Source organism: Phyllostomus hastatus, unplaced genomic scaffold (assembly GCF_019186645.2).
Source record: "Phyllostomus hastatus isolate PE091 unplaced genomic scaffold, TTU_PhHast_1.1 phas_contig_58, whole genome shotgun sequence".
Lineage (NCBI taxonomy): Eukaryota > Metazoa > Chordata > Mammalia > Chiroptera > Phyllostomidae > Phyllostomus > Phyllostomus hastatus.
This window is the reverse complement of record NW_025333916.1, coordinates 54,933,997-54,951,266: the sequence shown is the minus strand read 5'-3', so window position 1 is coordinate 54,951,266 and position 17,270 is coordinate 54,933,997. Positions and strand designations below refer to the sequence as shown.

Below are 17,270 nucleotides of genomic sequence, written 5' to 3'. Positions count from 1 at the left end.
AATTAAATAATAGAGTTGACTACTAAAGAACCCATGACATCTGTGTTACAAGAGAGACAGTCTAGGGTGGAATGGGGATCCCAAGGAAGGGGTCCCCAATTCTACCGTGGCCTCTCACTTGCCACATGACCATGCATGGTACACGACTTTCCAGGGTCTCAGTGTCCCCATCTGTCGGGTGAGAATTTGAGCTGGGTGACCGCCAGAGTCCCTCATTACGCACTAATGTTCTATGATATTTACAAACAGGATGTAGCTCTCTGTCCTGAGTGGGTATTAATGGAAGTTGATTATCTGAGGTTCCTTTCAACTCAGGAATTCACAGGCTAATTCACCAATTTGTTTCCTATTTTGAATTGCAAAAATATAACCAGATTTATATTAGATGATACCAAGGAATTCTTCCTTCTGTTTGCTATGAAAATAACAGTTTGGTTTCTTAAGAATATGGTCGTAATTGCTAGGGATGCACCGTGAAATAGTAAGGGGTAAAATAACAAGATGCCTGAGGTTTGCTTTTTTAAAAAATAATAAAATAAAAGAATATATCCAGATCTCACATGATACTTTTTGGGCTGGCGACCTTTCTGAATATGAAATCTGTGTTCTACGAAAAGGAGGCAGGAGCCTGGAGTATGCAGGAGCTGATGGGCATTACATGTTCTGGACACAGAGCTAAGAGACTAGCTGCTTTGGAGGCTGCAAAAAGCTTTTCCTGGTGGTCCGAGGAGTGGAGATTGAATTAATTGATCTTCTCCTTCTTCCATGTTAGATGGATAGGTTAGTAAACGGAAAACCACTTCCCCCAAAGAAAATGGGGCCCCCAAGATGGTCTGATGACCTTTCCGGGATGCGTACTAATGACAACCTCCAAGTCAGAATGAGGGATGAAGGCGGAGGGTCCACAACCACCTCTCCGCCACACCGCCCACCACTCCTGCCGGGGAAGTACCGTCGTGTGACTGTGCTCTTGACACCACGTGTCCTGTGGGGTTTTTGCATCTCTCCAGCATCCATGTCTCCTTGGTCATTCTTAAAGCTGCTTCAAGTAGTGAGAGCTCTCTTTAAATAAAAACTAACCAGACCTCAGAACACTGAGTTCAGAACACCATCACTGACTTCTTACAGGACGTTAGAAAACTGCCCCACTGCCAGGGGACACGATGCGGCACTAGAATAGGGTGTGCGCTGTTTTCACTGATTAAAAACGCAATCAAAGTTTACGTTGGTTCATAAAAAGAAGTGTGAGTTGGGTACAGTAAGGGGCTTACCCAAACATACCCAGCCTACTCCGATACAAAATTTATTAGTTTCTTAGGGCTGCTCTAACAAAGTGTCACAACTGGGTGGCTTAAAACAAAAGTTTATTTTCTCACAATTGCAAAGGCCAGAAGTCAGGATCCAGGTTTCAGCAGGGCTGTATTCCCTCTCGGACTCTGGGTAGAACTTGTCCTGCCTCCAGGTGGTGGCCGTCTGTCCTTGCTGTTCCTTGGCTTGCAGCTGCATCAGTCTCTGCCTCTGTCATCACATGTCACCTTCTCTGGGTGTCTCTTACTTCTCGTAAGGACACCAGTCTCAGTGAGTTAAGGGCCTGCCTTACCAGTACGGCCTTATCTTAACTAATTCCATCTCCAGTGACCCTACTCCCCAAGAAGGTCACGTTCACAGGTAATGGGGCACTTTACCATCTCTTTTGAGGAGACATAATTCAACCCATAGTAGAAAATAAAAGACATGGTGAGGTTTCTACTTGTGTCCTGAGCTGTGGCCAGGTTCCTGGCTTTACACAGTTTCAGGGCTGAAATTCCACTTCTGTCTGGAAAGTGATTTTTGGCAGAAGGGATTGAGAGAACTGCCCAAGCTGCATGGCCAGCTCCAGCCCCTCAGAAACACATGTTCCATCTCGCCAGACACACTTTCCCGAGCCCAAGTGACCGGATGCTGCCTGCCAGCGCAGAGGTGGCAGAGCAGACTCAAGCTTGCTCAGAATTCATGACTCCCCCCCGCCCCTGCCCTGCCACAGAGCTTACCCTGCTTCACTGGCCTTGACCCTGGCCCCGCCGATCCTCCCCGCTCTGCCTGGCTCGTTTGTTCTGCTTTGCCGAACGCACAGCTGCTTTCGAATCCGGCCATTCTGATTCTGTTGCAGGTAAGCCATAAACCAAACCAAGCCAAACCAAACAAATTCAACCACCACCACAGGCAAGTTATCCAATCATTATTTTGTTTTGTTTTGTTTTGTTTTGCCACGGGGGAAACGGTAAGGGCCTTATCTCCCACAGGGCACACGCTAATCTGCCTGAAGAGGCAGCTGGCCAAGAAGCAGTCAGCAAACAGGCGGGCGTTCCTCGGAGCCGCGCGCTGAAGATGCTGAGCCAGGAACAAACGTACGAGGCGCCCGTGGTAAATCCAGCAAGCCCTGGGCCCTGGCCCTCTGCGTTGTAAAGCAAATGTTCAGACTTCGCCTGGCTTGCAGCACAGTGAGCAGGTCACAGGGCTTCTTGGATTCTGGTGGTTTTAGTATACTTGTAGAATCCTGCAACCATCGTCGTAATCTAACTTTAAAACATGTCATCTCCCCAAGAAGGAACTTAATACCCGTTAGCAGTCACTCCTTATTTCTTTTCTCCCCAACCCCCAACCCCTGGCAATCACTAGTCTACCTGTTCTTCCTGTAGATTTGCCTTTTCTGGGCAATTCGTATAAATGGAATCACAATATTTGTGGTCTTTTGACTAGCTCCTTTCAATTAGGGTGATGTTTTCGAGGTTTGCCCATGTTGTGGCGTGTATCAGTACTTTGTTCCTTTTTCTTGCTGAAAAAAAATTCAGTTGTAAAGATAGACCACATTTTGTTTATTCATTTATTAGTTGATGGACAACACAGTGGCCTTTTAATTAAAAGAGCAAGTTGCCATGACCTCTATCATCTGAGTTGAACACTTTGTCAGCTGTAGGAATGAATTAATAAAACAGCTCCTGACTTAATATCTTGGATTCAAGGGAATTTAGTATTGGCAGCAAAATACTACCAGTGCTAACTTTCAGTTTGTGAAGAGTGGATGTCTACAGAAGGACCCAATGGTAATACTGGATTAGCCAAAAAGTTCATTTGGTTTTCCCATGAGCTGGCTTTAGGAGTGTTTAGATGTCTTTAACTTCATTTGAAACAATTTTGTTAGATCATATTGTGACAGCTGTCATATCAGTGTGCACTTTTTAAAAATTATCAAAATTGCTGAATTTTTGTATAGCCGTATTAATGTTGAAGATGGAGGAAAATACAAAACATTTTGGCACATTATGCTTTATTATTTCATGAAAGCTAAAAACACAACTGAAATACAAAAAAAAATTGTGCAGTGTGTGGAGAAGGTGCTGTGACTGATCAAATGTGTCAAAAGTGGTTTGTGAAGTTTCATGCTGGAGATTTCTCGCTGGACGATGCCCCAGGGACAAGTAGACCAGTTGAAGTTGATAGTGATCAAATCAAGACAATAATGAAGAACAATCAATGTTATAGCCTGCAGGAGATAGTCAACATACTGAGAATATCCAAATCAAGTATTGAAAATCATTTGCACCAGCCTGGTTATTTTAATTGCTTTGATGTTTGGATTCCACCTAAGTTAAGCAAAAAACCTTCTTGACTGTATTTCTGCATGTGATTCTCTACTTAAACATAATGAAAACATTCTGTCTTTAAAACAAATTGTGACAGGCAATGACAATGGATACTTTACAATACTGTGGAACAGAAGAGATCGTGGGGCCAGTGAAACGAACCACCACCAACCACCACAAAGGCTGGTTGGGTCTTCATCCAAAGAAGGCGAGGTCGTGTATGTGGTGGGATCGGGAGGGAGTCCTCTGTTATGAGCTCCTTCCAGAAAACCAAGCAGTTAATTCCAACAAGTACTGCTCCCAGTCAGACCAACTGAAAGCGGTGCTCAACAAAAAGCGTCTGGAATGAGTCAACAGAAAACACATAACCCTCTATCAGGATAATGCAAGACCACATGTTTCTGTGATGACCAGGCAAAAACCGTTACAGTTTTGCTGGGAAGTTCTGATTCATCCACATATTCACCAGACATGGCACCTTCAGATTCCCATTTATTTCAGTCTTTACAAAATTCTCTTCATGGAAAAAATGTCAAGTCCCTGGAAGAAAGACTGCAAAAAACACCTGGAATAGCTCCTTGCTCAAAAAGATAAAAAGTTTTGGGAAGATGGAAATACGAAGTTGCCTGAAAGACAGCAAAAGGTAGTGGGACAAAACAGTGAACCGTGGCTCAATGAAGTTATTGATGAAAATGAAAAACGTGTCTCTTTTTTTACTTAAAAACCAAACTAACTTCTTGGCCAACCAAATAGTGTAATAAGGTCATGCTATTTATATTTTTGTTTTCTAACTATCTGAGTAGGATGGGTCTGTAGTTAAGAGTGTTCACTCCTTCCTTCTAATGAAACAACTTTAGAATATATGAAGTCTTTTTAATGACATGTACATGGAACATAGCACTTGCCTTCGTGTGTTCAGCTAAGTGCATGGCTGAGTGTGAGACCCAGCTCCGTAGCTGGTCTGGTAGGTGCCTGATGGCGGCACTGTCCTGTTTGTTGTGTCATTTTCTGTCTGTCCCTGCTTCTGGCTCAGGTATGAACGAGGCAGTGTGGACAAGAGGGGGGCTAGGAAGCAGAGAGGGTTCCACCGGTCTTAGAAGTTGCTTCAGGATCCATATGTTTTTATCTTTATTGTATTTTTCCCATTACCATTTAGTCCCCTCATACCCCACCCCCCCAGCAATCACCGCACTGTTGTCCACGTCCGTGAGTCCTTTTTCCTTTTTGCTCAGTCTCGCCAGCCCCTCACTGCCCCCCCCCCAAGCCTGCTGTCATCCTGCTCTCCACCACATTGAAGCAGTTCTTGTTCAAGGTGGCAAAACTCTCGCTACCCACTCTTTTTTACGTGGGCAGTAGCAGCCAGACTGAGGACTTCGGAATCCTGGCATGAACACTTCCTATCTTTGGGATATTGGGCAAGTGCTTAACCCATCTCTCTGGCTCTCACCAGCAAAGTGAAATGATAATGGTTTTTATTTCCTGGAGACGCCTTCGGGATGCCCATAGTTGCTGGGACACAACAAAGGTGCAATTGATACGAACTGTTAATATCTTTAGCATATATTAATGATTTTGCTACTTCCTGGATACTGTGCATTGAATTCTTACGACAATCCACAGAAGTCGCTAAAGGCATTCCCACTCTACTGTGGAAGAAACCGAGTTTCAAGGAACTTACCTTCCTCGGGTCACATGGCTGGAAAGTGGCCCAAGTGGCACGTATATAATACCTTTTGTTCTGGTTCAAAATCTTTCACACACCCATTGGACCAACACACAGATTTGTTTTAATAAAAATGAATGATTGATGCAATGGAGCATCTTTAGAAAATGATGTCATCAAAACCTATGAGCAGAAAACAGAAAGAGGAGGCTGGGATGAAGCTGTCGGAACACATACGGGCTTAACGAAGTTCAAAGTGAAGCCAGTCATCTGGCCCAATGCTCTGTCCTCCTGGTTCTGGGGAGCCGGAGCCCCGGGTTTATGGGGACTAGAGAAACTGCACGGGCCACTCTCGGGCTGAAGAAGGCACATGGACTCATTTCTGCCAGCTGGGGACTGTCCATTCGGCCCATGTAGATATTCCAGTTCTCAACCTAATGGTCTGAGACGTTCCCGTTACCATGACCGCTCACCCACCAACCGCACTTTCAAATTGGCCTTGGAAACAAGAGAGCAAACAGAAGCACAGGTGTCACTCTGCCAAGCTCAACTCCCCCTTAAAAAGGCTACATTGGAGAGTCAACAGATAACCAGATTGGAAAGCAGAAGTGTCAGCATTGACACGTGCTGGTTATTTGCTGCTCCACCGGGGTGATTAGCTGTGTTCCCCAACATGTGAGGGAGAAAAACCGTTCAAGGGCCAGAGGTGAATGACATTTAGATGCTCCCCAATGGGCCGAAACAACAGGAAAACAAAAATATTTTCTGCCTAACTTCCCCATCTAAACAGTCTTCAGGATGAGGCGGTATAAAATAGGAACAATTTCGACAGCTAATCCTAAATAATCCTAAACCTTGGATACTAAAACCAGGAACTATTTGTTCTCTTATATTTCTTGGTAATATTCTCTTATATTTCTGATTCTGATGACCACATCATAACAACCTTCTCTTTTAATTAAAAGAGTGTGTTCTTTCTGTACTTACAGTATTAGAGGTTTAGATGCCTAAGGAGCCTTTTCATAAACGCCCTCGTGGGGATTTAGAGATCAGGACAAAGGTAACATGTTAAGAATGTTCTTAATATTGCAACCAGTTGGGGGTTATTTTTAAGCCATTCCTGAAGAATGCTGGACAATGCCCCTTCATCTCTTGGAGGTTGGTGTTTTGCTGTCCTTTTTCATTAGGATCGTAACCCAGCTTGCAGACGCTACAGGCTTCTCTGGCTAACATTTGTGGTCTCTGAGCCAACGTAAGCAGAGAGTTACATTGTTCAGGTCCACTGCTAGTGGCCACCTCACCCCCACGGTGGCCCCAGTCCAGATGGCCCTGGTCGATCTGTGCATACTCTCATTCACGCTGTGGCTATTCAGTGGGCCGGAACAATCACTCTGCTTTTAATTGATCTTGATTTGGCACTGTCATTCCTGAAAAATTCAGCTCTAAACTCTACCCTTCCCCGCTACTCAATCAAGGAAGCCCAGACTTTGGTTCTTTTGAAGTCACAGTAGTGTTCTTCATTTACTTTACACTAATTCCCAGACGGATTGGAAGTCATCTGATTCAGACACAGCTCTGCTGTACCGTGACCTTGAGCAAGTTATCACAGTAATAAAGCCTCTAACCTTCCTGTTTCACTACAACAAAGCAGTTCCATACACCTCCTCTTGTAACAATTATTACTCTCAGAGAATGCCAACGGACCCATGTGCTTCTGACAAAGCCAGCAGGTGGAGGCATACTTGGGAAAATCAGGGCACTGGACAAACGTGAAAGCAACCCTATGAATCTGTCAAATGGTGAGGCTAGAATTTCAATGTGTTGGTCCACTTTGGTTTCAACTCTGGCCTCCGGAGAAGTTCCCATCCAGGATATTCGTCAAGGATGAGAGGTCAGAAATGCCAGCACCAGGAGGGGCCAGACTGGGTATTCTGCCAAGGACTCGTATAAGGAACTTCTTGGAAAGAAATAATTTGAGGACTTTGGCCTGAATTTGGCCTGGAAAATGGCCATGAATTTTCCTAGCAGATGACTGCAGAAATATCTAAACTCTGGTGCAGGGATCCTGGGCTGCAGCTGAAATGGTAAGCCTCCAGTCTCCAAGAACCCTAATATCTCAGAGTGGAAACCCCTTCACTGGTCTCCCAGTCCTGGTCCAAGCTGCTGGCTCCTCTAGGGTTCCACGTGGTATCTGCTAAACCATCCACAGTAACAAGGAGCTTGTATCCTACCCGAGTGGCCCATCTCATCCTTGGACCATAATAATCATTAAGAAGTTCTTCTTCTTGAGTCTAGGCCTTCTGCCTTATAACATGACCCACTCATCGTAGTCCTACCTAGTAATGGGTAAGCGGAATATCCAGCAAGGCACTTCGCTGCCTTTTTATGGAAGTTGAATTTGTTTGCATGTCATTTTCTCCAGATAGAGGATTTCTCTCCTTGTGCCTTTGGAAATGCTTAGTGATCGTGAGAGTCTTGGATGGTTTCAGAGACAGCACGCCAAGCCCTGGGAGTTCGAGTATCTTCCTTTCTGTTCTCAGCTTCTCCTTGTCTTCCATATCTCCTGGATCTCTACTTTTTTTTTCACCCAACTCTCTTGTAATACTTCCAGAAATTAAGCATGAACTCAGGCACAGAAGGCAGAGGATTCTAGATGGGAAGAACAGAGAAACTTGGTTCAAGCCCGGACAAATTTTCACTCTAAAGTTTCATAATAAATATTATCACTTACCCAATTGGGGTGGAAGAGAATGACAATAGAATATAAGTGAACGTTCGCTATAAGTTGCAGTGTACTGTGAAGCCACTGTATACTTTAACATTAAGTTCTACAAGACCTCACGCTCCTTGCCTTAGAAGGACATTAACCAGAGAAGAAAGTGACGTGTCAAAGGACCACAGGACCAGTTAGAGGCAGAGCCAGAAGAGGAACCCAGATTTTCCAACTCACAATCCCTGGTTTCCTCTACTGCCTCCCCATTCGACAATAAAATGAGTAAGATCATCCATGCACAGACCCTCAATAGCACCCCGCAAACAGGAGGTGCTCAATGACTAGTGGCTGAAGAAACCTGTGAGCAAACGAATGAATGACTAGCCCTCGCTTCCAGTCACATTTTAGAGTTTCCCTCCAAATGTCGCTTAGGTTTTCATCGTTTTTAATTAGGTCTCTATTAAGGAGTGTGGTTGTCAGAATGTGCTTATGAGGATTAAATGAGGCAATGCAGTAAAGTGCTCAAAAACAGTGTCTGGCAGTCGATAAATGTTAACTCATTATCTTTCTCTGTTTTCCAGCCATTTTTTTTTTGTAAATAAGACCAGGCTGATGCTGTAAATCCTTACTACTCTGAAATTCACCGCAATCCACTAACGAAAGGAATTCTGGAATTGCCAAAGTATTACAGCTAGTCCTCCATTCCTTCCTTTAACTAGGCCATCCATGCCTACCCCTTGCCTTCGGCACCCAGAAGGACACAGACAAAGCCCTGGATTCCTTCACTCCCTCCTCCGGGCTTGTGCTGACTCAGCCCCTGACCTTGGGGCTCTGTCTCCCATTCCCAGTCAGGACTTGTCTCTTGGATCCAACCTTTTATTCTGCTTACACTATTTGACCCTTGGCGCTCCTGCTTTATCTCGGTCAATCTCAATCTGAATCTCAGTGGAGGTTTTGGAATTTCCCAACGGTTCCCTCCACTCCGGGTGCTGTATGTCCTCTGACCTTTGACCCAATTTGGTGTGCTTGCCTCAGCCTCGTATGGGGTCAGACATTTCCCACATTGTAGCACTCATTATAAATATTAATTTTTGATACTTGGGGCAGGGAGATAAAATTAGTCTCTTCCTATTTCATTGTTTCAGGAAAGGGAAGAAGAGTTATTCTTTTCTTATTTATGTTTGTTTTCACTGACCTGGCTGTTTCTATCCCTTCCCCTCTGTGGCCTCTGGTCTCCCAATTTGAAGAATGATTCCTGAGTGCTGGACCAGCTCATTCTCCCTTCGAGGGCTTTGCGCACAAATCTACCACACACGAGCTGTGTCAGTTGTCAAAATGCTTGGAGCTTCCTTCTGAACCTCTGAGTATATCTGACAATGTGTCAAGACTAAAGCCTACATTTGGGCTAATGTCAGTAAACAAGAAAGAGCTTTGGTAAATTCATCAATTAAGATTATACCTGAAGTTCTAGTGTGGACAAGAAATATTTATTATCTTTTTTAATCTCGGTGCCCTCTGATGATGAATTATCACTTAATTCCTTCTCAATGTTAATGGTATATCCACCCTCACTATCCCATCAACAATGCAAGTTCCTTCAGAGCATGTACTTGAACTATTCATATTCATAACACATAAAACAGTATTTGGCAAATAGCAGGCAGCCAGTCAGTATTTGTTGAAGAATGAATGAGTGAATGAATGAATGAATGAATGAATGAATAGCAGGGTAGAGTTGTGATTGAACCACAGCATTTGGCATAAAGAGATCCCAGTTTGAGATCCCAGTTCGAATTTTGGTTATGCTCTTGCCCAGTTACGAGACTTCTCTGAATTTCAATTTCCTCATCAGTAAAATGGGGGTAATAATAGTACTTACCTCATAGGTTTTGGGGGAGAATTAGATAAGATAATGCACGTAAAGTTCTTAGCACAATAGCTGACATACGTTCAGAATCTGATAAATGATGACTATTATGTCTATTATTTTCAGTGAACATCCTCAAACATTGAAGCTTGTTAGAGGTAACTGAACCAATTTAATACAACTAGTAGTGATAACTGTACTAAAGATGAATTAGTTTAATTAATCTGTAGCAAGATTTTAAAGATCCAAGTGGACAAAATGTGTGTTGGCCACACCCACCACGCTGAAAACCCTGTGGTCGGCTTTCAGGGGTGGGCGGGACACAAGGACAGATCCGACTCAGTCCCTTCCCTCCAGGACCACCAGCTCCAGAAGACTTACTACGTTTGCAGCACCTGCTAGGTAGACACGAGCATCCGGCATGGGTACCTTCCACGTCATCTGGTGTGCTCTCCATGTTTTGCAGAAAATTATTCTACAACACTCTCAGTTTCTCTTTGAAGTGCTACGAGGACAAGAAACCTATTGCCTCATGAAACAGCTCGATCTATTTGGGAAGAGTAATCACCATTAGACAGATCCTCCTTAAAATGAGCACAGGTCTACTACCTCCCTACAATTGTGACACATGGATCCAGCTTCTGCCTTCTGAACACAGCCGGAATGAATCCACTTTCCCCCGGTGTATCAGAGTTCAACAAAGTGAGACCTGCAGGCTACACCCAGCCCACCCTTTATTTTTGTAAATAAAGGTTATTGGAACGCAGCCAAACCTATTCATTTGTATATTGCTTGTGGCTGGGCAGTTACAACACAGAACTCAAGGACCACAAAGTCGAAAATATTTACTCTTCGTGCACCTTGAAAATATTTGCTCTTTGTGCACCTTGAAAATATTTACTCTTTGTGCACCTTGAAGAAAAGTTTTTTGACCTCCGCCCTCTATGACAGACCTCAAAACACACAGAGACCTCCAGCACGTCCGCTCTGGAAGCAGGAAGCCCAGCACTGAGCCTGGAGCCCTCGGGAGGAGCTGGTGGAGGCAGAACACTGAGCACTCTCACCTCCCTTGTCGGGACCCCGCACCTCCCGTGGCAGGGACAGAGCAAGGGCTCCCTGGCCGACGTAGGAAACGCTTTATTGCAAAGTTGACCAGAGAAGAGACAGGCGGCAACACTCACTCACTTCTGTCTCTCTTCTCAAGGGTTTGGGGTGAATTTTAAGGGGTTAGGAGAAACAGGCTGGTATGCAGACGCACTGGTGGGGCAGGTTTCCCCTGGAGGGTTATTAGAATTTGACCGTTTTCAGTAAGACAGGGCTAGGGGCCTCAGCACAGGTCTTCCTGCATGGACCCGTCTCTTCTGAAAGGGCTCCAGCGCTCAGACTCTGGTCCTGTCCCGGTCCTCTGGCTCCACAGTGGGGAGAAAGTCTGGTTCTGGGTGTGATTGGCAACATTGTCTGCTTTGCACATGCTTCGGCTACATGACTTGCAGTTTTGTTCTGTTGTCTCTGAAACACCACTCGGTGTCCTGTAAGATCCACGACGGGGCCCATTCGAGTTGCTCCTGCTGTCACTAGGCCTGTGATCAGGCTGGTCCTTGACTGATACGTCATGCTTGAGTGAATCTCAGAGATTTTCTTCCAGGAGCTTCTGTTAAATTATTCCTCCTCCTTCCAACCCCCACCCCTTGGTGGTGTCCTGTGTCAGAAACTATATACAGAAATTCACATCTCTCCAGCCAGTCCAGAGCAATCAGGAAGCAATTCTGCATACAGTCAAGGGCTGTATCATCAGGGTCAGCAGGAATAAGATGCTAGATTCAGCTGGGATTCTTAAAAAAATAGAATAAAAAGGCCGTTTACATACCTGTGGGCAGGGAATTGTTCTCACAGGGAAATGGGCGTTGGCTGGGACCTGGTGCCAGCCAGCCAGCCGGAGCCGTGGAAGAGAGGCTGCCCAGCGGAAGCTGAGGTGCTGGAGGCACCGGCACTGTCGGAACTGAGCCACAGGGAAGGCAGGGAGCAAGGACGACAGTGCCCCTGGTGTGTTCTTCTCCCACCTGGGCTAATGTGGCTGGAACCCCACTGGGAGCTGGAGGCCAAGAGAGCCGCAGAAGGCACAGAGAAGGAGCAAGAGTAGGTGCACGATTTCGAGCAGAAAATGACAAGAGCTAAGTGGTGTGTCGGGCATCTTTTAAATGCCGAATGACAGAGGAATGAATGAAGCGAGCCCAAGGCCTGTCGCTCCGTAAGTGCCTGCTGAACTGCAGAAAGGAACGAAAGGACTCTGATCTCCTTCACGTCCTCCTGCCCAGGGCTCTTGGGCCACTGCTCTGCCTCCCAGACTCTCCACTGCCGCCCTCGTCCTGTGCGCCCCTCCCTCTGCGTTTTTCCCCACCCTCTGCTGACCCTCTCTGGTATCCCACGAGAGTAAAAAGGGTCTGGATTTTATTTAGGAAGTCACAGAGCAGAGCCGGCGTTGTACTGAGCGAAATCAGGACACTACTGAAGAGAGGGCTTTGAGCCCTGAAATCATTCCCAGAATCTAAGATACATTCTAGGATGTTCTGAGTTTTTAAAATGAAATATTCAGCATCACTGAATTCTACGGGAGGAAAAGCGGTGGCTTCTGAGAATGCTGCCCCAGACATTTGTGTTACAAGCTCTGCATTTGACAGACACCTCATTACCAAATGCCTTGGGGCTGGCTGTCTTATGCTCAAATAGTCCTCATCATCTCATAGGCTTTTATTGCAAAGATGTCTGGGCTTTCCATTCATTAGGCCAGTAGTGGGACTGTTGGGAGAGTGGGGGTGGGTGGGTAAAAGGGACATCTCGGCAGCACGAAGCCACTGGGTGTGCTCCCCAGCCCCCTGCCTGTCCTTTCCTCCTCCGCCAGTTCAGTCCGCTCAGCTGAACTTAGAGAATAGCCAGCGCTCAGTTCTTCAAGCGATACAATCTCTAGGATGCTGGATTTCGGAGGCAGAAATTATTCGAAAGCACTATTCGGTTTACTACTCTAGTGAGACTGTTTAATTTTGCGTTGCAAGGTGCAAGATGAAATTCACCACTAAATCAGGAATTGCAGTCCCTGTACAAGCAAAGAAAAAGAACGCTTAGTCACATGTAGCCACAAGTAACCGCAGACGTACACAAGCTTATTTTGGAGTCAAGTCCTGAAATCATTTTTGTTCTAACTCAGGTCTGTACTAGCAGCATTTGCCACCTCATGCTTCCCAGACCAGGGCCAGTCAGCCCCCTGAGTTTAAAATGCCTCGTACGAAACCGAGAACCAGATGTACTAGAAGGAGCAAGGTAGGAACGACAGTTCCTGATGGGCTCCTACCCAGCAGCCTAGTGAACAGTCCTATCCTCACTCAAAGTTATTCACGTTTCCAAAAGTCTTCTGCCAATGCTCATATGAACCCAGGAGACAGAATCAAACTTGGCCAAATTCCCAGTTCAGCCATAACGGTGGCTAGATTTGTCAATAAATTCTAGCCAAGGTCTCCAGGGCCGAGTTTCATAGACTCTAATCCCAATTAGGATGACAGTGCCATTGGAGAGAGATCTGTGGACTAGATAATAGCACTGAATCAACGTTAATTTTCTGATTTTAACCATTACACTGTGTTTATGTAAGAGAGTGTCCTTGTTCTAAAGAAAACATGCTGAACTGTTTAAGGATTATTCCCAAAAGATTCATTAAAAAGGAATAATTTGTACATACAGCAAAGAAGAAGCATGGTAAATCAAATGTAGCAAATCATTGACAATTGGGGTATCTGGGTTAAGGGTACATGGGGAGGAGTTTACCCTTTTTTTGCAACTTTTTTATAAGTTGAAATTGCTTCATAATGAAGTTGCCAGGAAGGTAATTCCAAAACGCTCGAGCTGCCATCGGCCTGTCCCTAAAGTACAGGGACTTGGGTCGTGCTGGTGCTGCCGGGTGAGTCAGAAATGACGTCTCCTCCTTTGTCGTCTGCGAGCTAAAATGAATCATCTTCTCTTTCAGCTAAAGAGCTCTCGTCTTCATGGAGGTGAACACGAAGGATGATTTGCACATGAACCTGCCGGTAAGGGGAACTTGATCACCCGCCCCTCTGTCACGTGGTCCCGATGTCATGTTCCTCCGGCCGAGGGCAGGGACCCCACTCTCTCGGCTCCCAGGGAGGAGGACCATTCCGAACAGTCAACGTCCACACGGTCCCATTAAGCTCCTCTCAAAGGCCTTTTCAATCACCCCAGCTGGCCCTGCTCAGAAAACCGGTCTGTTTTTCTCAAAGAGAATACCAAACTATTCATAGCTGATATCACCTAGTGATGCAATCAGGGGAGATGGCTATTTCCTCTTTATGTGTTTCTGCACTTGAGAGACTTTCAACAATGACTGTGTTATTTTTAAAATCAGATGAAGGAATATTGTGTCGGCCTGTATTTTCCCAAGTAGTTCTACATTAATTCTCGCCAGAGCTTCCCGAGCCCCCTTCAGCCCCTTCCCCCGCCCCACCTGCTGACAGACTTCATGACAGGCTGTGGGTCTTCCTCATCAACCATCCGCAAGGAAGATCGCTTTATGGCCCTGAGCCCCAGAGCCTGAGTCACAGTCTGTTGGCTCATCTCTCGCACGCTGGTGGTTTCCTCTCCCCACCCCTCCCCCCATATGTTGGGAACCGCCCTGCCTGGTTTCAGGAGCTGTAACCCCCTCATGGCTAAGGCTGAGTGAGCAACCTTAGGACCATAAGCCTCTAAAGAGACAAAGCTTATCTCCCTGGCAGGAGCGCTGCTTCTGCTCCTTTACTTCATCCATAACTGGCCCCCAGTGCTTGGTCAGCTAGCCAATGATGGGTAAGATCCCCCAAGGGGGGAACGATCTAAGACAGGCATGATCATGTGGAGGTCCCAGGGAAGGACTTGGGGGGCTATGGAGAAAGGGGGTGATGGACCCTCACCCCTCAGCTTTGACAAAGCCTGAGTTCTCATTTTGCCTGTGAGAAGTCTTCTAATCTCTTGGCTGCCTTACTTCCTCTGCCTGACTTAACCTTGAAACAATGACAGAGGGCGGTGCAGCCCTGTGCTGGAAAGGGTGGGTTCCCCGGGTGATCAGGCCTGAGAAAGAATACATAAACTCCTGTGAAACCTGCTTTGCTATGAATGTTCTTAATTAAATGATAAAGGTCCGAGCAGGAAATTAGTTTGTTTCCCAAAAAGTTCTGTAGCTCTCTAGCTAATAAACCCTAACTCAGAATAGGCCCTTTGAGTTCTTTGTACACTATCTATTGTTTGATCCTTCCTGCCTGACAATGATTAATGAACTTTACCTGTACTCCTGGGCAAATGAAAAGCCAATAAAAACCTGTGAAGGGAAGGATCGGGGCGCTCTCCTTTGAGAGAGTGGGAGGCCGCTCCGGGGTACCCTGCCCTTGAGAGGGTAGCCGGGCCGCCCCTTTTCCTCCACACAGGACTCGGTAGTCCGTGTGAATGTCTCCTGTCTCATCCATGCCGCAGAGCACACTGCGGGCCAGTGTCTGCGTCACCAATGCCCTACTGTCATCATGGAGCTGGAGCTGGATAAGAAGAAGAACTTAACTCGCACACTGCCCCTCATACCAGTTCGAACACCGTGTCCCTGCTCCACCTTCCCAGGATGCCAGGCCCAGCGGGCGAATAGGTCGAGCTGTGTTATGACCCCATTTGCAGAGACCGAGCCTCAGGGCTTGCCTCTGTACAGACCACAGTAACATGGGAGTTAAACTGCCCCCAGACCTGCTTGACATATAGAACCCTGGGGACACGCTCCCTCTCTTTCAGAGGAACTTTGGGGCTCATGAAAATATGAAACTGATGAGGTCGTTGATCAGAGAGGATTCTAGCCAAAATTATGCTAGGATTTCCTGAGCACACCCCAGGGTATTCTCCAGTCATCCGACATTGAAAAAGTGACAGCTCTTTAAGGGTCATGGGGCACTTCAGTGTCAGGAACCAAGCCTGAGCTTTCCCTCTGGGCCACAGTTTCCTAACTTTAGCACTGTTGACATTCTGGGCCAGATAATCCCTCATCCTAGGGACTGTGCTGTGCATTGTAGAATGTTTAACAGCATCTTTGATCTCTCTACCCACCAAATGCCAGAAGGACACTAACACAACCCCACTTGTAACCACCAGCAATGTCTTCAGGCATTGCCTAAGGTTTCAGGGGGGATAAAATGTCCCCCCTAGTCGTGGCAATCAAATGTTTCCAGACATTGCAAAATGTGTCCCCCCAGGGTGGGGTATAGGATGGGAAGTGGGAGTGGGGGACAAAAAGCACCGCCATGGAGAACCACAGCCCAGGGAGAACTTTTTCATGCAAATGGACTAAAATTGATAGTGTTCTGAGCAGATGTTTCCAGCACCTGAAGAAGAGAAGCCATAAATCATAAAAAAGCTCTGGCATACCTGGATGCTATGGCATAATAGCCCTGGCCTGCAGTATTGGGCAACATTGCAACCCATGAATCAATCCAGGCAACTTATCAAAGTTTCTACCTCCTTTCTGGGCTCCTGCCCCTTGATGCCAACTGTGTTACAAAGCACCAGAGGGACCTGGCTGCTATTTTTTCTTTATGTGCTTATTTGTAGGTGACGTGAATGCACAAAAGATTTGAGACTTACTCTCCGATTCACTTCACGAAATTTGATGGTTTTTAAACAAGCAGGCATGTGATCCAGGCAGTGGCTTACCTGGGAATCCCTTCTTGCATTCCCTAGAGTGCAGAGTGGGAGCGATGACGGTAGCAGATTAACCCACGGTACCAGTAGGTGACCTGAGGCCCCAAGAGTAAATCCCAAAGCTCTAGGGTTGGTATCTGCTCTTCCTGCTCATCTCCATCTGGGCCTCTTATGCCCTCAGTTGACCTCCTTTCCCTGCATCCACCTCCCGTTTTCCTCCACCTTGGCCCAGCCTACTATGTGGTCTACAGGGCCGCTTCTGATGCTAGTGGCGATCTGTGAAAACACAGGCAAGAAGCTGAGAGCGGCTGTGTGGTTGTCCACGAGAAACAGAGACACAGCTCAGTATAGTAGAAAGCAATGCTCACAAAAGAATTTAGAAGAAGAGAAAAGTCTCTATCCCTGACCAGTGTGCTTCAGGGGGTTGGGCGCTGTCCTGCAAGTGAAAGGTTGCAGGTTCAATTCCCGGTCAGACCTCATAATTGTGTTGCAGGTTTGGTCCCAATCAGAGCGTGTGCAAGAGGCAACTAGTCAATGTTTCTCTCACACATCAATGTTTTTCTCCCTCTCTTTCTACCTCTGCTTTCCTCTCTCTAAAAATAAATAAATAAAATCCTAAAAAGAAAAACAGAGAAAGAAAAAGCTCCCTGAAATTAGAGGGGATTGGACTTAAGAGGAGAAATACAGTTCCGT

At 46.1% G+C, this 17,270-nt stretch overlaps 1 protein-coding gene across 1 annotated transcript in view; it reads left to right on the top strand.

The window, feature by feature from the left end:
• PRLR (prolactin receptor) overlaps positions 1–17,270 on the top strand; it is a 146,297-nt gene that overhangs the window by 95,627 nt on the left and 33,400 nt on the right. The window contains exon 2 of the mRNA XM_045848018.1: positions 13,882–13,942. The gene's annotated coding sequence lies outside the window, so the exon portion shown is untranslated. The remainder of the gene's footprint in view (positions 1–13,881; positions 13,943–17,270) is intronic.